At 37.3% G+C, this 18,715-nt stretch overlaps 1 long non-coding RNA gene across 3 annotated transcripts in view; it reads right to left on the bottom strand.

Annotated features, from left to right (window-relative positions):
* Positions 1-3,309: 3,309 nt before the first annotated feature.
* Positions 3,310-18,715, bottom strand: part of LOC146004104 (uncharacterized) — a 31,297-nt gene continuing 15,891 nt past the window's right edge. For 2 of the 3 annotated variants that reach the window (XR_014443897.1, XR_014443896.1), the window contains exons 2-3: positions 6,121-6,261; positions 3,310-4,318 (exon numbers count right to left, since the gene is read on the bottom strand). This is a non-coding gene — a long non-coding RNA (uncharacterized LOC146004104). Of the gene's footprint in view, positions 4,319-6,120; positions 6,262-9,481; positions 9,548-18,715 lie in introns of all 3 variants that reach the window. The other variant, XR_014443895.1, reaches the window with a different exon arrangement.

The raw sequence follows: 18,715 nt of genomic DNA, 5'->3' as shown, positions 1-18,715 counted from the left end.
CTGTCGGGCTCGAACCCACCCAATAATTTACCTGCTGTTATATTTACTTTAGAAATAAAGTCCCAGCGCTTAGGAAAACAAAATGTTCCACCATTCTCATAACTTATTTACTGACTTAACAGAATATTTCATAACAATTTGTTACATCCGCAATATGACACTTTTTGTGTAATATTATTTATATTATCCGTATTCACATCGTTGTGGGGAAAGTAAGTGTGAATCAAAGCTTTTAACCAGGTAGGCTAAAAATGAAAGAAACAGATTTGTCATTATTTCCCAAGATGAGGCACTCAAAAAGCAGTTATCTTCGAACAGACACTATAAAATCCACGTTTTCCTCTCACAAATGGCCTAAAACTGTTTTTAAACGTGAAATCCTACATTTTTTTTGCCCAAGGGAAAAAAAAGTCACTTTACAGCAAATCGTCAGCCTATTTACGGCATATATTATTGTGTGAAATTACAAAACAAACCTCCGAGTTTGTCTTTCAAAAGTTGGCGCCACTGAAAACACTCATGTTTATGTGTAACGATTTATATTGCTTAGACGTCATATCAATGCTTACATATAAGTACATTATTTCGTGACAGTGATCAATATAATACAAATGGATTTGCAGATCATAACAGGAAAACTTAAAACCAAGTAGCAATTATTGGAAATTAAGTTTTGCAAGAACTGTGCAACAATAATAATGTGTAAAATTGATTTCACCACATCCAGAATTGAAAAAAAAACAACTATCAGTGGGACATTCATGAATTATTTAGGCCTACTTACTGTAATCTTCACACACGAACTTAAGAGAAACTAAAAATGAAACGAGCTCTAAATAAACTGGCAATTATCTTCCTGTTATTTACAAAAATTTGGAATCATTCGCTCCCGTATGATTTATTTGCTTGTAGATTACTATTTACAATTTAGCCTAGAACTATGGGTCCGGTTCCAATTAGTAGACTGCAATATTAAAGACAGGGTCATGTTTTGGGCCCAGGCACAATACGTGGGGGGGGGGGGGCGAAGGCCATGGGCATCCGGAAGGAGGAGCAAGGGGGGCCGTGGCCAACCTGGAAAATGAAAGTCAACCTAAAATTATATTTTTCACACACATAATTTCATTTCAGTCACAATAATGTGTGTTAATTATTGCATGAATATGATAAATTCAAATTTAAGCAATGTTTTTTTTAGGGAACAACACTATTATTGGGGAAAATGTGCCTGGTTTGCCCCCTGAAAAAATACCTTCCTTGCCCCTCCCTGGAAACAATCCTGCGAACGTCCATCGCTAAGGCAAATACTCTTTTAAGCAATATGGAAACATCCTGGAGTACAACCTAGGTTATTGTTTTATAATTGTTATTACTATTCACATTATTATTATTATTGTATTTCGTATTTGTAAAACTTTGCTTGTTCACCCATTTATGTTACTCGTGGCGTCCCTCACATATAAAAATGCTGCCTCTCACGGTTTTTTCTGGGTATTGTGAATGTTACACTAGTAAGAGAAATTAATGACCTTGTCTAGAATCACTATCAGATTTACGTGCATAAAAAAATTCCAACAATTTCCGTAACTGGAGAAATAGATATTTTTCCTGTTTTGTAATTTTTTATATATATGTAGCCTATATCTCACTTAACATAGGCCTAATGCTATTCTTTTAAAAAAAAACATTTCAGGATATCTGATATTTGACCAACAATTTGTAGCATTCATTTCTCATTCGAGAGTCAAGTTATCTATAACGTGGCTGTTTAATGGAGCGACAGGTGTATGCTTTATGCTCAGTAAATATCGCCGATGAGATAAAGTCAAGAATATTAATGTAATAGTAATGTTCATTCCAAAATGGGTATACATCTCTGGGTCACCCGTTACTAGGTATATATACAAATATGACAATACATATTAATTTGAATCAATGTAAAAACTTGTACGAAAGGTTAAGACAACAGAGAAACAAAAAATATATATATCATAATTACAAATGAACATACTGTACATGTTAGTACAAAAATTACGATATGGTTAAATGCCCATTACCAGTCCTCTGTTAGCCTTCTTGTTCTAGTTTGGTCAAATCCAGTTTTGGAGCCCGATCGCTTTCGATGTTCAGCAGCGTCAGTCCACTCAATCTCACTCTTGTCATTGTGCTTTTCAAGTAATTTTTGATCAATTTTAACTTGGAAAACATCTCAGTTGATGATGACGTCATAGATAGGGTCAAATACAGCACATAATCAGTGCATACGTCAGGAATGTTACTAACCAGAATTTTGTTTTCTATCAAAACGAATTCTGCAACTTCGCTATGTTCGACATGTTTATTCTTTTGATTTTAGTTGGCTCTACATTCCGAAAACAAACAATTTCTGTAGCTACAGTGCAAGATACATATTCATATTTTTCCCAGAAATTAGTACCGGATTTCACTGTCTGTCGGTGTGTTTCGTTTGGACGGAGTGGAGTGGCTTAAAAAGGTAAAGCTTTCTTCGACTTGTTTCATACTCTGAAATTTATTGTTTTATTGATTTACTAGAATATCTAAAGCAAGGTAAAAAGGGTGCCTGTCATCTACCCTTCGGCGACGTAATCAATTAAATGAACTATTCCGCTAATGAAGGTTTTCTTCTAATCTGGTAATTCACTTTCTACTTTTCTAGTGATTAACATTTTCTGTTTGCAGTTCTAGGGGCATAAAATATGTCTGGCTGAAAATATATTTTAATGACGAAAGGAAAACTTTTGTGAACTATCGCTCTTTCTTAATTTACATTATCTCTGCGGGGGTTGTGGGGGTGTTATTTACGCCCCTGCCTTTGTTAAGAGTCACGTTGGTCCAGTTGGTAGGGTTTCGGACTGGATGGTCTATTTCGATTTCAGGTGGAGACTCTCAGGTTAAACTAATTCTCTAATCAATGGGTATCTGAAGACACCCTTAACGGTGTCTGTAACTGTAGCCGAAGCGTTGTGCTGATCACAGTACCTCTATTATGACCGAAGTGCGCAATGTGTGGGCCCCAACCTCCAAACCCTCTATGTGCCTTCATGGCACGCTGCAAAGCAGAAGAGAGCTTCAACTGTTTACACTATTACAGTCACTCTAGTGCCCTTATTTTTCTTGTAGATTTTGTATTTCGTTTCACTTTAATTTGGACTGGACCTACAGTTTAAAGTGGGATCCGTGTGCCTACTCCAGGAACCAGAGACTCTGATTGCATGGCGGCGACATTACCACCACGCAATCGGGAAGGCCCCTCTCCCTTTCTCTCCCTTTCTCTCTCTCTGTCTCTCTAGTAGCTTTATGTATTTTTTGAATTGTACACATGAAACATATTTTCAACATCATTAGTTCAGCATATGAAGTACATAAAAGTATGTAATATTAGTCGCAAAACTACTTTCATAATCTGGACTTCATGTTGTAGCATATTTCTAAACTCTGAGTTATCAAAATTGTTATACTTTTGACCATTATGTAAAGTGCATTTAGATCGACCAGCAATTGTGGACAGCATGAAGGGGTGGGGAAGCAAAACAAGATTAATTTCTCTCGGTAATTATGTTACATATATAACAGAATACCTTTACGGGGAATAGTGTGGCAGTTTCGGCATTACTGCAGTGGCTTAGGGACAGCGACATTTTAAACTTTGCCTTTATTGAAGTAGAGGCAGTAGAAAACCACAGCCATAAAAGTGTGTTGTGTTAACCGCTAGACAACTTATCCATTTTATCAAGGGCGTTGAGACAGACAATTGAGTATATATCACACACACCGCACTCACCTTGGATATCCCATTTCCAGACAAACGCAACTAACGACTAAACATGACTCAACATGATCAAACTACAGCACAGACACTTACCCACCCACTACAAGTATAATCTGCTACGTTGCACTGTCTTGATACACTCTGATCGATGTCCAATTGTCTGTAAAAGCTTTCGCTCGAAGAACACCTTGCTGTTGCAGAGATAGGAGCTTGTCTTCGCATGGCGTCTCTTAGTTCGTCCATAAAGAGAGCAACTCCATGACAGTTTAGTAACAATACTGTCGACGGATAGCTCTCTTGATAGCGCGAACTCTATCAGCTTCTTCCGTTCCCTGCACGTTATCCAGTGCGCTCCTCACTGGTGCCAAGATCCGACTGCTGCTGACGAGAGACCCAAAGGCCACGTGACCTTTCACAGTCTTCCAGGTGAAAATGGCGTCCGCTGCTAATTTGTGAATCACGAGGTTGAAATTTTGCCTTGCCTGCAACGCATAGGCAACGAGGGTACTGGAGCAACGACGAAGCTACCTGTAAAAAAAGAGCCACTTTCAGTTAAGTCTACATCACCTATAAAAAAAGCATAAAAAAGTAACTGTCGACCGATAAGCCACTGTTTGAAAACCAAAGTTTGTACTGATAATAATAGTTGACATAGTAAAACCTTCTCCCGCTTTATTCGATTGGATTTTACACGTGCTCATTCAGACGTGCTAACTCAGCAACCTCGTTGCATATGAAGGGAGGAAGTTAAGGCAGCTCTTCTTTAGAGAGCATATTAACATAAGAATGCTACATTAGTCTTAAAAAGATCACAGCAATAACCTAATTGCGAACGCATTCATTGTCAGCATTCTATTAACGAGTGTTCACACCTATGTTCTTGATGGGAGCAAAACTTGTCACGTTATTTTAACATCACTGCTACAGAAAAATAATGTTATAAGTGTAGTCTAATTACAAATATATGTTCAAGTTGTTTGTTTTTAATACAATAAAGAAATTAGACATTTTATTAGTCCGCAATTAAGCTTGTGTGACATTCAGTTTCAAAGACTTGACTCTCAGACATTTACAACCAGAGTGATAGTTAGCCAAAGTAGAAAAAATCCCAAGATGGAGGCGCTGTGTACTGGATACAGCTCGTACTTCACATTACCAATATACAACAATTGTATAGGTTCTTTACAAGTTTTAGGTCACCCTATCAAGTAGTTTTTGGTTTTGCAGGTGTGTTAATACACGTGGTTCAGGTAAAAAGATCAATATGAATGGATTGTTTGAAAGCTTACTACACCCTGGGGGGAGCTGGTGGGACCAGCTCGAGCTGACGAAATCGACACAAGATGGAGAAAGCAGATGGAAACAGCACGGAACAACGCTAGAGGTTTCGGACCAACATTTCGTTTGTAACCGTTTGCTTATTATCGCTCGCTTTGATGGCTTGTACAACTTAACATCCCTCTTTTCAAATTTTGTCAGCGACTTTACGTTACGAAATTCAATGTTGTTTCAGCATCAGCCGATTTTCGCGGAACTGGTTTTCCATATCCGTTCCACCCTTACTTAGCCATTAGACTCGTCCAGTCAGCGCATACGTCGATGGTCGCGACTAAGACAGACTGACTATACCTATTGCTACGTATTGAAATTAAAATAAACATGTCGTACTTAGAAATTACAGCATCAATTTGGGTACTTTGTGAAACAACAGGATTCAACCTTCCTAAAAGTCGAAGTTTTATCTCCACTTTGTGCACAGACATTCTAATCGGAACATAACCTACAGTTTCAAGTGGATCTGAACAAGTGTGTTTCCTACTAGGCTATCCGAGCTAGCGCACCAGGTCTCAACCACAAGCGCTAAAGGACTGGGATCATGTTTTGCAGGTATCCATGTAATTTATTTGAACGTGTTACGAGTTTGAAATGGAAGATCCGCAAACTTAACATTACTGCAATTAAATCAATACCTTCCATTTTGTCCCAGGTTCGCAAATAATGATATAGTGATTAAAATGATAATAATTATTAATTGTTTTAAACAATGAGATTTATTTTAGGGCAAGAATAATCATTATTTACGAAATGTACTGTCGCCCTCTGTAGGAAGTCTTCAGCAGGAAGTTGGTTCATCTCTGTCTGTTAGGCAACACACATAACACCATGTTTAAACTGAAGTCCAGTCCCGATTAGCCTTACTGTGCATAAAGTGGACTTAAACACCAATTCAATCAACATAACACCACGTACGAAAAATAGTATTTCAAGGTCTCGTTTTTATTTCGGATGGAGATATTGCACATACCCATACCATACTACATACCACCTACCACTCATTTTTACTGCGGCTGGCTGTACATAAAAGTCTAGTTTAGAGACCAAAACCTCTAAACACTTCTAATGTCCTTGTCACCGTGGCAGTATGTACCCAACGGAAGAATGTGGGGTTCATCCCTTTTGGAGCAGCATTTCTGAAAAATGAAGGAACGTCAAATGCAGGAAGATATTAGAAAACATAGGGCTGACTACAAAATAAGACATAACCTTTCTCCTTACGGTAATATTCCTTCTGACCAAAATCCTGGGCATGTCACCGAGTGTAGATAGAGATTTGCACCAATATAATATTTCAAATCTGTTTAGATATTAGAGAATCACAGAAATAAATTCTTACGCTCAGAAGTTCGTAACCACGCCAGATTTTTAAAAATTTTTACACCGTTTCCCCCATAATACTTTCACTTAAACATTTAGAGAAGAGGAATCTTATCACCGTTATTAAACAATATTATGTTGTTTCAAAATTAAGTATTTTCAAGTCGGTGAAAATTCCAAGCAACGATGGAGGGGGTGCATTGTTTCCTATGAAATCGAATTATCCAACCTCGTTCTCTAGGGTGTTATTAACACCCCTACACACATTATTCGTTAGTTGTGTTAACTCTAAGTGTTTGCAGATTGCATTGCCCATACATTGGAAATCAGTAGCGGCGAATGGGTGACAAGACGGGGAGGGGGAAAGACCAGTTTACTTTTTCTTTGTGGACAAGGCTTAGCGTTAAGAGGCCATAGTGCAGGGGGAAAAGGGGGCTTAAAGTGTGTGGTGCAACTGCCCCCACGCACCCCTAATCGCAGTCACTGTTGTTTTGAATCTGCTGTACGAAATCATTGTCTCTGAAATACAGAGAGGAAATAAAGGAGAGGGCAAACAACATTGGTGCCACGGAAGTTTGAATTCTCTAATACAGTGATTTTCGGCGAACCTGGACAAACTCTATATACGCTCCTTTTCCATTCCAATCGATACAACAAAACAGTGAGATGAAATCAGGGTTTTCCTTCTCCGATTGAACTGTCATCCATCACTCATAAAGGCTTCCGCCTCCCCCTATCATAGGGTCTGCGCACGCCTATAACCACCGAGTGTCTCTCACCCTCTCTCTAGTACAGTAGTTCTCAAACTGTGGTACGCGTACCCTCAGGGTTACATGAACGACTTGAAGGAGGTACGCGATCATCTTGGAAGAGAACGACAACACTTTTGCAGCAGGTGTGTAGAGCAGACTTAACAGCTTTAACACAACAGAAAAATGAGGCTGATTTTATTCACTGACACACTTATCTTTGTTTCACATCTTTAGAAATAAAATACTCGTTCGAAATCTATAATAGACTAAATTTGGAGCCAAATCTCCCCTTGAAAGTTTCAAGTGCACAACCAGATGCCATTTTGCACGCTCCAACATCTCAAAAACGCCAAAAAAATCCCCAAATTTCAATATTCGAAGAAAACATATGGTGGGGTACATTATAGGTTTAATTATGACTAAAAGGTAGAATGAGTAGATTCGAACTCGCTGATGCGATAATAGACCATTTTAAGTCTCCTCTGTAATCAGTTTGTAGACTAACGTAATATACGTATAAACTAGAAAAGTCAGACTTTCAATACATTTAGATTAGATTCCAAGAAATGTATACACAATATTCATTATGGCGCGAAAAGAAGAATAGAACTATGGGTACGTTTTCTGAAGAAGTCCTCATACGAACGAGCAAATAAAAGAAGTTTGCCACGACAAATGTTAATGGTATGTAGATTGAGAATGTCGCCGCATGAGTGCGTTGCTGTTTGTTAGCTGTTGCAAGGCGTAGCACGATGACGATAAAACTCTTACCTAATTTTACGGTCTTGTTGTTCAACGTTATCAGGTGGGACCTTGAGATATATTATATACCCGTATATAGAGTCCAACTGCCGTACAGGATACTTCTTTATTTGTTATATACAGAGAACAGAATACTCAGTAAACGTTAAGCAAATAACAGAATGAAAAATAAAGATAAGAAAATGAGATTAGTTATTGACCAATACATTCAAATGGAATCTCTTCACTTGATATTCTGCATTGAATCTTCATTTGATTTTCGTCCAGTCTCTAATAATATTAATGTTTTAAAACACACACACGCCAATTTGCTCCACTTTTGACATTTTCAAAACTGTGTAGTCTTTTTGTTGTTATTGTTGTTCTTATTGTTGCTACTGTTCGGAGAATGAGATCCTAGAAAAGTAATTATGGATGGAACCGAAACAAGTCTTCATCAAGTCTCTAATTTCGAGGCAGGCTGAAACAGAGACTTGAAGCCTCGTTCAAGACACTGCTATGATATTTGAAAATATACCTAAACCAAATTTAGGCCTACTATGATAGTTCTTTAAACTTAAACACACCAAACTGATATCTACATGATCATATGTCTTACATAATAATTGCATACTTCGTTAATGGTAGTTGTGAACCTGTGCTGCGTGGTTACATATATTCAGGACAAAGTTCAATAATTTTGAAAGTTTGTGACGTCGACACGAGGCGTCGAACGGAAACATATTATTGTTTGTTTGTTTGATTTTGTGTTTTAAGTCCACTTTATCCACAGTAAGGCTAATCGCGAATGGACCTACAGTTTAAAGTGGGATCCAAAGCACTGAGACTCCACCAGGTTACGAACCCGGGACCCCTTGATTACAAGGCGATAACGTTACCACTACGCCATCGTGGAGGCTCAGAAACTTATTTAGAAAAGTTGTTTGCCTTGATGACCTCTATAAGCTGTGAAAATTCGTATTGAGACACGCTGTAAATGTTGTTTATACTAACTACGTGTATATATTGCGAGACTATAGACGAGATATAGGTTTGCTCATTTTCCTACGCAAAATAATTGTTCAGTAGTTGGAATCTACTTCTAGAAATTTCCCTTCTGCGCTAATGATCACATGGGAATAAACTTCGAATTACGTGACTGTTCAAGTTGAAATACTTTTACGTCGATTATGCAGTTTGGAACCAGTCCAAGCAAATAATGGATTTCAAAGTAAAATGCAAAAAAAAAAATCAATTAATTAATCTCTTACGGTTACTTGTAAATCACTCTATACATACTGTGGCCAAATCATAATACGAATGACCATACTTTGAAACTGAAACGTGTCCCGGAAACTCTCTCTATAAACCAAACTTCACATAGAAAGAGGGGCTCATGAGGAAACTATCCCCTGCGTGGAAGAATGAACGGATGTGCACAAATGATGCGAACCCATTTTCTGACAGGTTATTGGCAAGAGCGCATCCGAAACCTTTTCCACGGTGACAATGAAATGCTGACTGCAGAGGACCGGATACTCACCGTACCAAAGGCCATGAAACGCCAGAGGGACTTCTGCAGACTGTGCACTTCCTGCGTCAAAGGAATCTAGAAGAAAAGAAGGAAGGGAAAATACAAAAGTCTGGGAAAAATGAAGACAAGAAACTGGCCACTCAAGCAGGTCATCTACAATCAACACGAGCACTTCATGTATCTTTGTCCTTCCATGCTTCCACCTCGTAACGGTTAAAGTAGGTAAATAATAAAAATTAGGACTGAAGCGATGCCGATGTATCGGTATCTGAAAGTATCGGTTGGAATTTTATTTACTATGGAAAATTCGAAGTTTCTTTTCATTCTCAACCAGTTTTTTTTTTGTGAAAAACTTAATTTTGCGATAACATGTAGATTAATATTTTGATGTAATTCTTGAATATTTAAAGCAAAAATCTTGGTAAATTGATTCATATGATTAGAGTGGAATAGTTAGAAGCAAATATTAATCAATATTTTGAACAACTTTTAATTATCACAATTTTCAAGTATCTGTATCGGCTCAACCCTAATAAAAATACGCACCGTTATATAACGCTGGCAAGTTCAATGAAGCAGACGCATAGCCATGTTGCGTGCACTACACCCATGAGCGAGTTGAGGCAAACAAATATTCGTATTCTATGAAAACAGAGTTACTGAAGAACATGATTTTAACAGTTTTACACAAAGTACAACTGATTGCACACCTGTGCATTAATATGCTATAAATTATTGCTGGAAAGCCTTATAAAAAAGCACTGAAAAAATATTACGTGCAAATTTCTGAACGTTCAACATGTGAAAATTTCCCAACACAAAAGTACACTCACCTTTGTACTATGCACTGCTCTTCAATTATATGTGGTTTAGTATTGTCCGTACGGTACCTGTGCATATTTGAACGAAGAACTAGTTTATAGAATTTTTGTGTTGTTTGAAGTTACTGTTTACTCTATTCACCTTCTCTCTCTTCTCCTTATCTTATCAAATAGCAAATGAGAAGCATGAGCAAACCTGTTAGCTAGCTAGGTTCATTTGAACAGCACTGGAATGTCCAGAAGGTTTCTAGGTGCCGCCAGTACGGCGGGGGATTTATGACTGTGGATAATGTTTCGTTTCGTTCTCACCTTCTAGGTTCATTCACGTCAGAGTCTTCCCGCCAATGAATGCAACATAACTTGAACGCTGTTCTTTTATCGTTATCCTCAAGATTAACCTGATGAGGTTAAATCTAGTTTATACAGACAAGCAGGCATTCGGTATAAAACATACAGTTTAAATCCTAATTACTTAAAGGTATCCCTACCTGGAAGTTAATCCGAAAACCACGTAATATGTTTGCGACCTACCACTGGAAGTTGCACGGTGCCAATAAATATCTTCCACCTTAGAAACGTTCTAATACGGTTTATAAACTTGATCAAATTTTGGAACATACTTGGTCAGAAAAAGAAAAATAGACATGAAGTTCAATTCAGCTTCCCAGTGACGTGTTTGATGGCCGTGTGCACGAACGAAGATCAAATTTTAAACTCGGATCGGGAAAGGATCACTGGAAAATTCCGTTGCACGAAGACGGTTCAACACTTGATCGCGATCAAGGAACATCAAATCGAGTTTATCTTCTGATCGGCCATTCGCCACCGTTTTGGTGTCTGATCCTGGTTCACGATGCTGACGCTTCGACTGCAGGCAGTTGTTTTTGAATATAAAAAGAGCGGAAGAAAGTGATATCGAGGGCGTGCAAACGCTAGAGATGTTGGATGTACAATGCTGATAATTCGAGAAATTTGTAAAGTAAACTAAAAACTGCCAAAATAATAATAATAATTTGTGGTTCCGTGGTGCAAAGTCGAAATGTTTCTAAATACTGTACTTCTATCCCAGACACAAAACATGTGCACGTGCAAGGTAAATTAGAACAGAGCAATGTTACGATATTGCTACATGGTGTTGGAAATATGATTGTATAAATTTACGAAAATACATGTTACTTACACGACACGACAATATCAATATATAAGAATTTAGACATGAAAAATTCAAATACTTACCACAATACAGTAATAATAATAATAAAATATCTTTATTGAGCGAGTGAAGTTCAGCGTATGCTGTTCTCTCGCGAATGTATTTTGTAAGGCATTGAAGTCCCGTAGGAGAAAGTTCCATGCTTTCTCCTTATCATTTTGTCTTGTGCCGTCAGTTCTTTTTTAAGATTATTATTTCTTTACACGCTACTACATCCTTGTACTCGTCGACAAGGTTGATCAGTACATTTCTCAAATTCAGATCAATTTGCGGCCCGAATTATTTTCATCTCCTACACGTTGATACTTTAATACATCACACTACTCGGTTGGGTTATTGATTGTCATTTGTTTTAACTAACCAATCAGGTATAGCCTTACAAATTAATCTCGGATCATTTGAACGGAATCTCGTGAACGTCTCTTTTCGTTGGTGCAATGCAAATCTTTAAACCAAGTTCATTTAGAGTGGATTAAAATTGATCTCGTTCATCTGAACTTCGAAATAATCGGCGTTGGTACAGGCGGCCATAAGAGTTTCCTGAGGATAAGCGGGCTCTTTGGCTTACCACTGCAGTTTGTTTCGACAAGAAAAGGTTGAAATACCACTACATTGCTCAATGCAATTGGAAAGTGGTAACTGTTAACACGTGTAACGTACACGTGTTGGACTTGCTCAAGAAAAAAATAAAAGTAGAAATCAAACTGCAGGTGCAAGTTGTACTCAGTACTCTCAAACAATCACGTTTTGCACCCATTACGATGTGCGATTGTCAGTTGCTGTCGCCAAGCAGATTTTCTCAGGCTTGCCAACTCTTACATTATCGTGTATATCCGCCCCTTTTTATACACAGCGAGGGAAGAGAAATATTCAATAGCAGCAATTGGAATTTTTACTTGTGCTTACTGTGCTTGTTGTAACTGATAAAACAATTGCGTGAACTTGTCAACCAGCAGAAAAACCATATTACAATATATGCAGATGTAAAAAAGCCTGAATACACGAGAAAATAAAGTATCGCCACCGTAACAGCCGGTGCGGAGAACGTCTTTATGGCGGTCACCCGCTGTTGCCGCCTTTACCTTTGCAGGAACTTGCGGTCAAACAGCCAATTAGGCCTACCGCTGCTCCCTGTCTGGGCAAGAAGCGGCAACCTTAAAATCCCTCCTCCTCAAAGCAGCCAATAGGGAAACAAGATTTTGTCAAAATACCTGTTCTGCACTGTGAATGGGGGCCGGTTCTTACAGTGGCCGAGGAATAGTTACATCGTAATGTATACGTAATTAAAGACACGAAAAATATATTTAGTTTAAGTGACAAACTAAACTAGTTCATTACATGTGCTGAAAAAAGCAATGCGTGGGAAAAGTATTTCTATATGCGATTTTGTGTTTACTAGTGAGAGTGACATATTTTATATCTGGTTGTACAATGCCGCAGAGCTTTTCCGTGGATAACTTCACCTCACACACTACAGTTACGTCATCAGACTATAAGAGGCTAAACTGTTAAACTGTTTAAAAACACCTAAGTTCATGAAAATTGTAAAATATACACAAAAAATAAACTATACGTATGTATTGACCCTCTTCTGCATATGTAAGAAAGATTTATGGAAATTGTAGGCCTACAGAATACGTAGGAGCATTTGTGAATTCACATTTTGATATAAAAAAATAATACAATTACAGTAGTAAAGAAATATCGGTTATTAAGAACCCTAATACTCTGTACACTAATTAAAATATGCCCTTTGATCTCTTCAATTTGCCGTAGGAAGTAGTGTTGCCCACGAGACGAGACTTTGGCCTGTCTCGTCTCGTGGAAATGCTGTCTCGTCTCGAAAATATTCGTTTGTCTCATGACACATGGTCAATCTCGTCTCGTCTCGAATTTTTAAAAGCCTGTCCCGTCTCGTCCCGTGGGCAACACTAGTAGGAATATAGCTGAAGAATCCATGTTCTACAGATACATAAACTCCTAGAAAGGTCTTTCACTAATACACACAGGTCTAGCCTCATAATTATTATAAGGGTCTACACAATTAAATCCAAGGGCAGCAAAGTTCGTAATCAGAAGTTGTGCATGTTGGGTCAGGAAGTTTGAGTGAATAAGAAAAATCGTTATGTGAAGCCTGTTTGTAGATAAGTTTTCATTACAGGTAAGACTACATTCGGAAATTATTTAAATTGCTTAATTTGCTTTTTTCGGTCAGTTCAGTATTATTAGGATTGAACGAATGCACATACATTTACTATCACACCGGAAAAGTGGCATCTGCAAGTGGTCGTCAACTTTATGGATATTAGGTTTTAACCTATTTCTTCCTTTGCAGGTGAATAAGAAATAAACAACTTACGTCAGCGTTTCATTAAATAAAGCAAAAACCGATGAAGTTTTATAGTGCCTGAAAATAACCTATTTTTGCTTTTTATAACCTATTTTGAGGTTTATGGGCATTAATCTAACCGGTTGTTAGGTCTTTATATATTTTTTAAGGTTTTACAGGATTTTTATATCACCACAAGAGGTAGCGATTTGGTGACGAGAAAATTCAATGACTAACGTGTTTGAAACATACTCTGTCAATTTCCCTCCCTCCAAGTCCATGACGTTCTTTCAAAGCTCTAACCAAAGCAAAATGCCTGGCGCCACTGCTACCTGCACAGTCCAAAGTGCAAAGTTCTGACACATGTGGTCTTGTTCACTTTCGCGTCAGTTCGGTGCATAGTGGCATTCACGCCTTGCGAAGTAATGTTTCAACATTCAAATTTGCCCCACTTACTATGATTCTGTTGAAAGATCATTTTCAGCATACAAGACGATCCTCACAAACGACGCAGTTTGACTGTGGATAACATGAACAAGATTGTTATGTATTCAGAGTGGCCACTCTAGGATCATTTACAATTCAAGTATAATTCCCGGTTTTCAAGGCGAACTTTCAAAAATTCAAGGACACCACCTACACACATACACACACAAATATATTAACAATATAAAGGGTCTGTGCAATTCTTATGTATCGAAAAATTCTAATTCAATTCAATTAAACTGTATATATTTTTAAATTATATAATTCAAGGTGTGGAGTTTGCGTTTGCCATTTCACATACTCAAACTCGAAATACATATACATAAATACATCACAAATGTTACGGAATATACGAATCTACGAGAAATTGTTGATTGATTTGTATATTATGGACACTTCAGCATATAGGCTATATCAGCCCGTCACGTTATATGAGGATAAACCTCTTAACTAAAACAAAATGGAAGGCAGGCCCCTAAGAAAAAAAAATGTCTTAAAAACTCCCTTACTCATTTTTTAAAACAAATTCATTCAGTCACTACTATAAACAAGAACTAAAACTAATTTCTCGAGGACTTAAATATACTTACCTAGGTTAAAAGCTGAGACTCAGTACACACAAGGACAAACACACAGTCCGACAGTGGATTATACTGGCCGTGGGTCTAGACGCCAGATCCTCGTTGGATTACAAGAAGCGGTTACCTAGGTGTACTATGTGGAAGTGAGGTTGACTTTTGGGTGCCTTACCAGAATATCAAACTTAAATTTAACTAATCAGCTTATATTGTTAATTGTATCAGAATTTCAAACTCAAATTTAACTAATCAGCTTGCATTGTTAATTGTATCAGAATTTCAAACTCAAATTTAACTAATCAGCTTGCATTGTTAATTGTATCAGAATTTCAAACTCAAATTTACCTAATCAACTAGTCAAGATATCTTATCTTGCAATAATCTTCTGTCTGTCCGATAGATGGCTCTGGAAAGGACACTAACAAAACAAACGGATTGAGAGAATTTGGTTTTATTTTCCATGAACCTTTCTTTTCCTTCCTCGATAAAAATACAAGCTAAACTGTGAAAACTTTGACTCAGAGTATTTATAAATATGTACAAATTCAATGGGATTTGGATTAATAAAAGCTGTAATTCTTTAATCTATGGAGAAAAATTCACGCATAAGTATTGCAATAATTTGTGGGTAATTTTGAAAATGATGTATGCAAATGAACATTTGGTTAGAAAATTAATATTTGTTTTGAAATTTTGTTTTTGACGATTCTACCTAATCAGTATCTTTCAAGAATTTTGAACTATTTTAAGTTTTTTGAAACTTTCTTCAGGATTTTTCGAGCCTAATTTAAGTTTCTTTAGAATCTATTTTAGGATTTTTAGGGCCTATTTTACGATCCTAAAAGCACACTTTTTAGAACCTAAATATCCGAGGTCTCGTATTTGGGAATAATATATGGATGCGTCGGCACTAAAGGAATTTACAATCGTTACACATCCTTTAAAACGAGCAAAACATTCAATCAAAGTTTAGCACAAAAGAGATAGCGTTTCAACATTTGATCTGGTGTTCCCTTGTAAAAAGGACCTCCCGCCGTTGCACCGTATATGTTAGAACACTCCGAACACGTGAGGAGAAGCGACAGGTAGTGCAATGACCTCTAGCGTTAATAACTGCTGCTTGTTTGACTGTAGGGCCGGGCCATCTGTTAGTGTGTTCTGTTCACACATACTTTTTCCCCACCTCCGGTACACACAAAAGACATGGTAAACCGATACATAACTCCTCCTGCTCCTTTCACATGAAAAGTATTAGCACCTCCCTTCAGAACCAGACATCCTAGTTACATAGAGCACATGCAGTGTAAACGATTCGAGAGATCCACAAGCGTAGTATATGGCCGCCTGTTAGATCAAGCGTTATTACATTGCAAATTATCTTCAAATGTTATCATGTGTAAAGACATCTTCTGCAACTAGACCATACCTTGGGATGTTATAATCCTTTTCAAACATGAACAACGATATGTAATCTTGTTAACTTGAGTCTATAAGCTAACAAAAGTATATTTACTCAAGTTCAAATAGCCGGACCCTGTGGCCGAGTGGTTAGCACATCGCGCTGCGACGCCAAGGGTCCCGGGTTCGAATCCATTCATCAATTTCATCACTCATCCCCATCTTCGCAAATTAGCCAAGAGGCACAAAACGCGAAGTAAAATAATCTAAATCAATCAATCAAGTTCAAATAGAAATTTAGAACTGGCATTCTAAAAACTCACCAATACATGGAATGTGCAAGAGTTATAACTGTCTAGTTAGTAACTAGGAACAAAAACATAGACATATTTTCTATGAACCTAAAATAATTCCGAATAAATATCCTCAATACATTTCAGTTAGTAGACTTAGGAAGTTGAAAACTACATATATACGTATATCGAATACCAATTTTTATCCTTGTACTTGTTTTTATATCTTCATAATTGTATCAGTTAAATTTATTATAATTATTATGAATGAGTACAATGCCAGAGGTAATAATAATATTTATGTAAATGTAAGCCAAGTTGTGATTACAGAGAACATTTTAATTGCGTTAAGATCTCATGCAAGAGATTACAACTGTTAAGTACATTGTCAACTTCAGTTTATAGAATGCTGTAATTGGGCGTCTGTCTATAATGTTCTTAATAAACAAATAAACCAGTTGTATCCGATACAATGCAACAGGAGGGCTACAGGGGTACATTGTATCACAAAATTCTTGGCAGGGAGTATAGTACGCTCCTAAATCCTTGATCTGGACACCCACTCAAATAATTTAGCAGACGACAGATGCTGCCGTTTGCAATAATCTAATTTTAGCAGCTAAATACTTGTACAAACTCTTGTGTCTGCATTATCTCTCTATCCAAAAGAATCAAGACCACCCCGAACCAATTATACTACATTGTGGTACTAATGACCTCACATGATCTGCACTCTTGAAAAACTTTGTAAGTAAAAACTTGATTGATTTGTTTTATTTTACTTTGCTTTTCTGCCACGTTTGGCTAATCGCGAAGATGAGGATGAGTAATGATATGATTAAATTGTAACACCATTAAGCCTTGTTTCCATGATATGAAAAACTCAATATGCTGACCAAGGCAGAAATTTATTTTATTATAAAACATAAACTAAACGTAACGTTTCAACCTTCTAGCAAGGTCTTCTTCAGACTCTGCACCAAGTACAAATGTAACAAGGTACAAAACAGGACGATATATATACACAACAATTACTCCCCTCCAGATTATTAGATGTATGTACCTTGTTACATTTGTACTTGGTGCAGAGTCTGAAGAAGACCTTGCTAGAAGGTTGAAATGTTACGTTTAGTTTATGTTTTATAATAAAATAAATTTCTGCATTGGTCAGCATATTGAGTTTTTGATTAAATTGGTGAAGAAATGATCACAAAGAATACCCATGTCCAGACCTGGATTCGAACACAGAACCCCTAGCGTCGTAGAGAGCTATACTAACCACTCCGAAAACAAAACTGTTTAAGATGAGTGCACAACAATGGAATAGAGCTTAGCTGGCTTGTGGCCATTTAAAATCTTTTTAAAAAACTACCTTGCAAATAGCTATCATTTTTTTAAAAAATTCAAAATTATTTCGTGAAGATTGCTTTCTTGTTTGCAGTATAAGTTTATGAAAGTTTTATTTTACAATTTGAGAGTTGTTTGTGGCCTGTGTGTGTGTAGGTTGTACGTACATAGTATTTTCAACTTTGAACTACTCCTAATCAAAAACTTTCCTGCGCTACTGATCCCATACACATGCATAAACTGATGTTTTAACTTGTTGGTCCCCGTGGCGGAGTGGGCGACGCGCTACGACGACAGGGGTCCCGGGTTCGAATCCCGGCCTGGGCAACAAGTGCAGCACATTTTTGTGCAAGGGCATCATACAGGAGACAGAAAGAAAAAGAGGGAACGTTTCCAATACGCTCTAGGATCAATCCATCCCAAATGGTCCAACACTGGTCGCTCGACCATTTTTTTTAAAAAAATCATTTTGTGTTGTTGTAACTCCTACGCCAGGGTAGTTCAAAAAAGGCATTACTTTTCCTAAAACTTGATTCCGTTTGAAAATGGCGGCCATTTTTGTTTCATGACTTGCAGCATTTTCAGCCTTTACAGACAGTTGCGATAATTATGATAACTCATAAGAAAAATGACAAAGCTGTCGTAAAAAAACATTGTTTTCAGTATATTTCAGCTACATTTTACGTTCTGTACAGTTTTTCACCATCTCTAATGCAAATGACCGATATTCAATTTTGAAGAAAAATCAAAGTTTAGAATTTTTTAGTAAGGAAGAGGG

This window comes from Lepisma saccharinum, chromosome 21, assembly GCF_977018435.1.
Source record: "Lepisma saccharinum chromosome 21, izLepSacc3.1, whole genome shotgun sequence".
Lineage (NCBI taxonomy): Eukaryota > Metazoa > Arthropoda > Insecta > Zygentoma > Lepismatidae > Lepisma > Lepisma saccharinum.
This window is presented reverse-complemented; position numbering and strand designations above follow the sequence as displayed.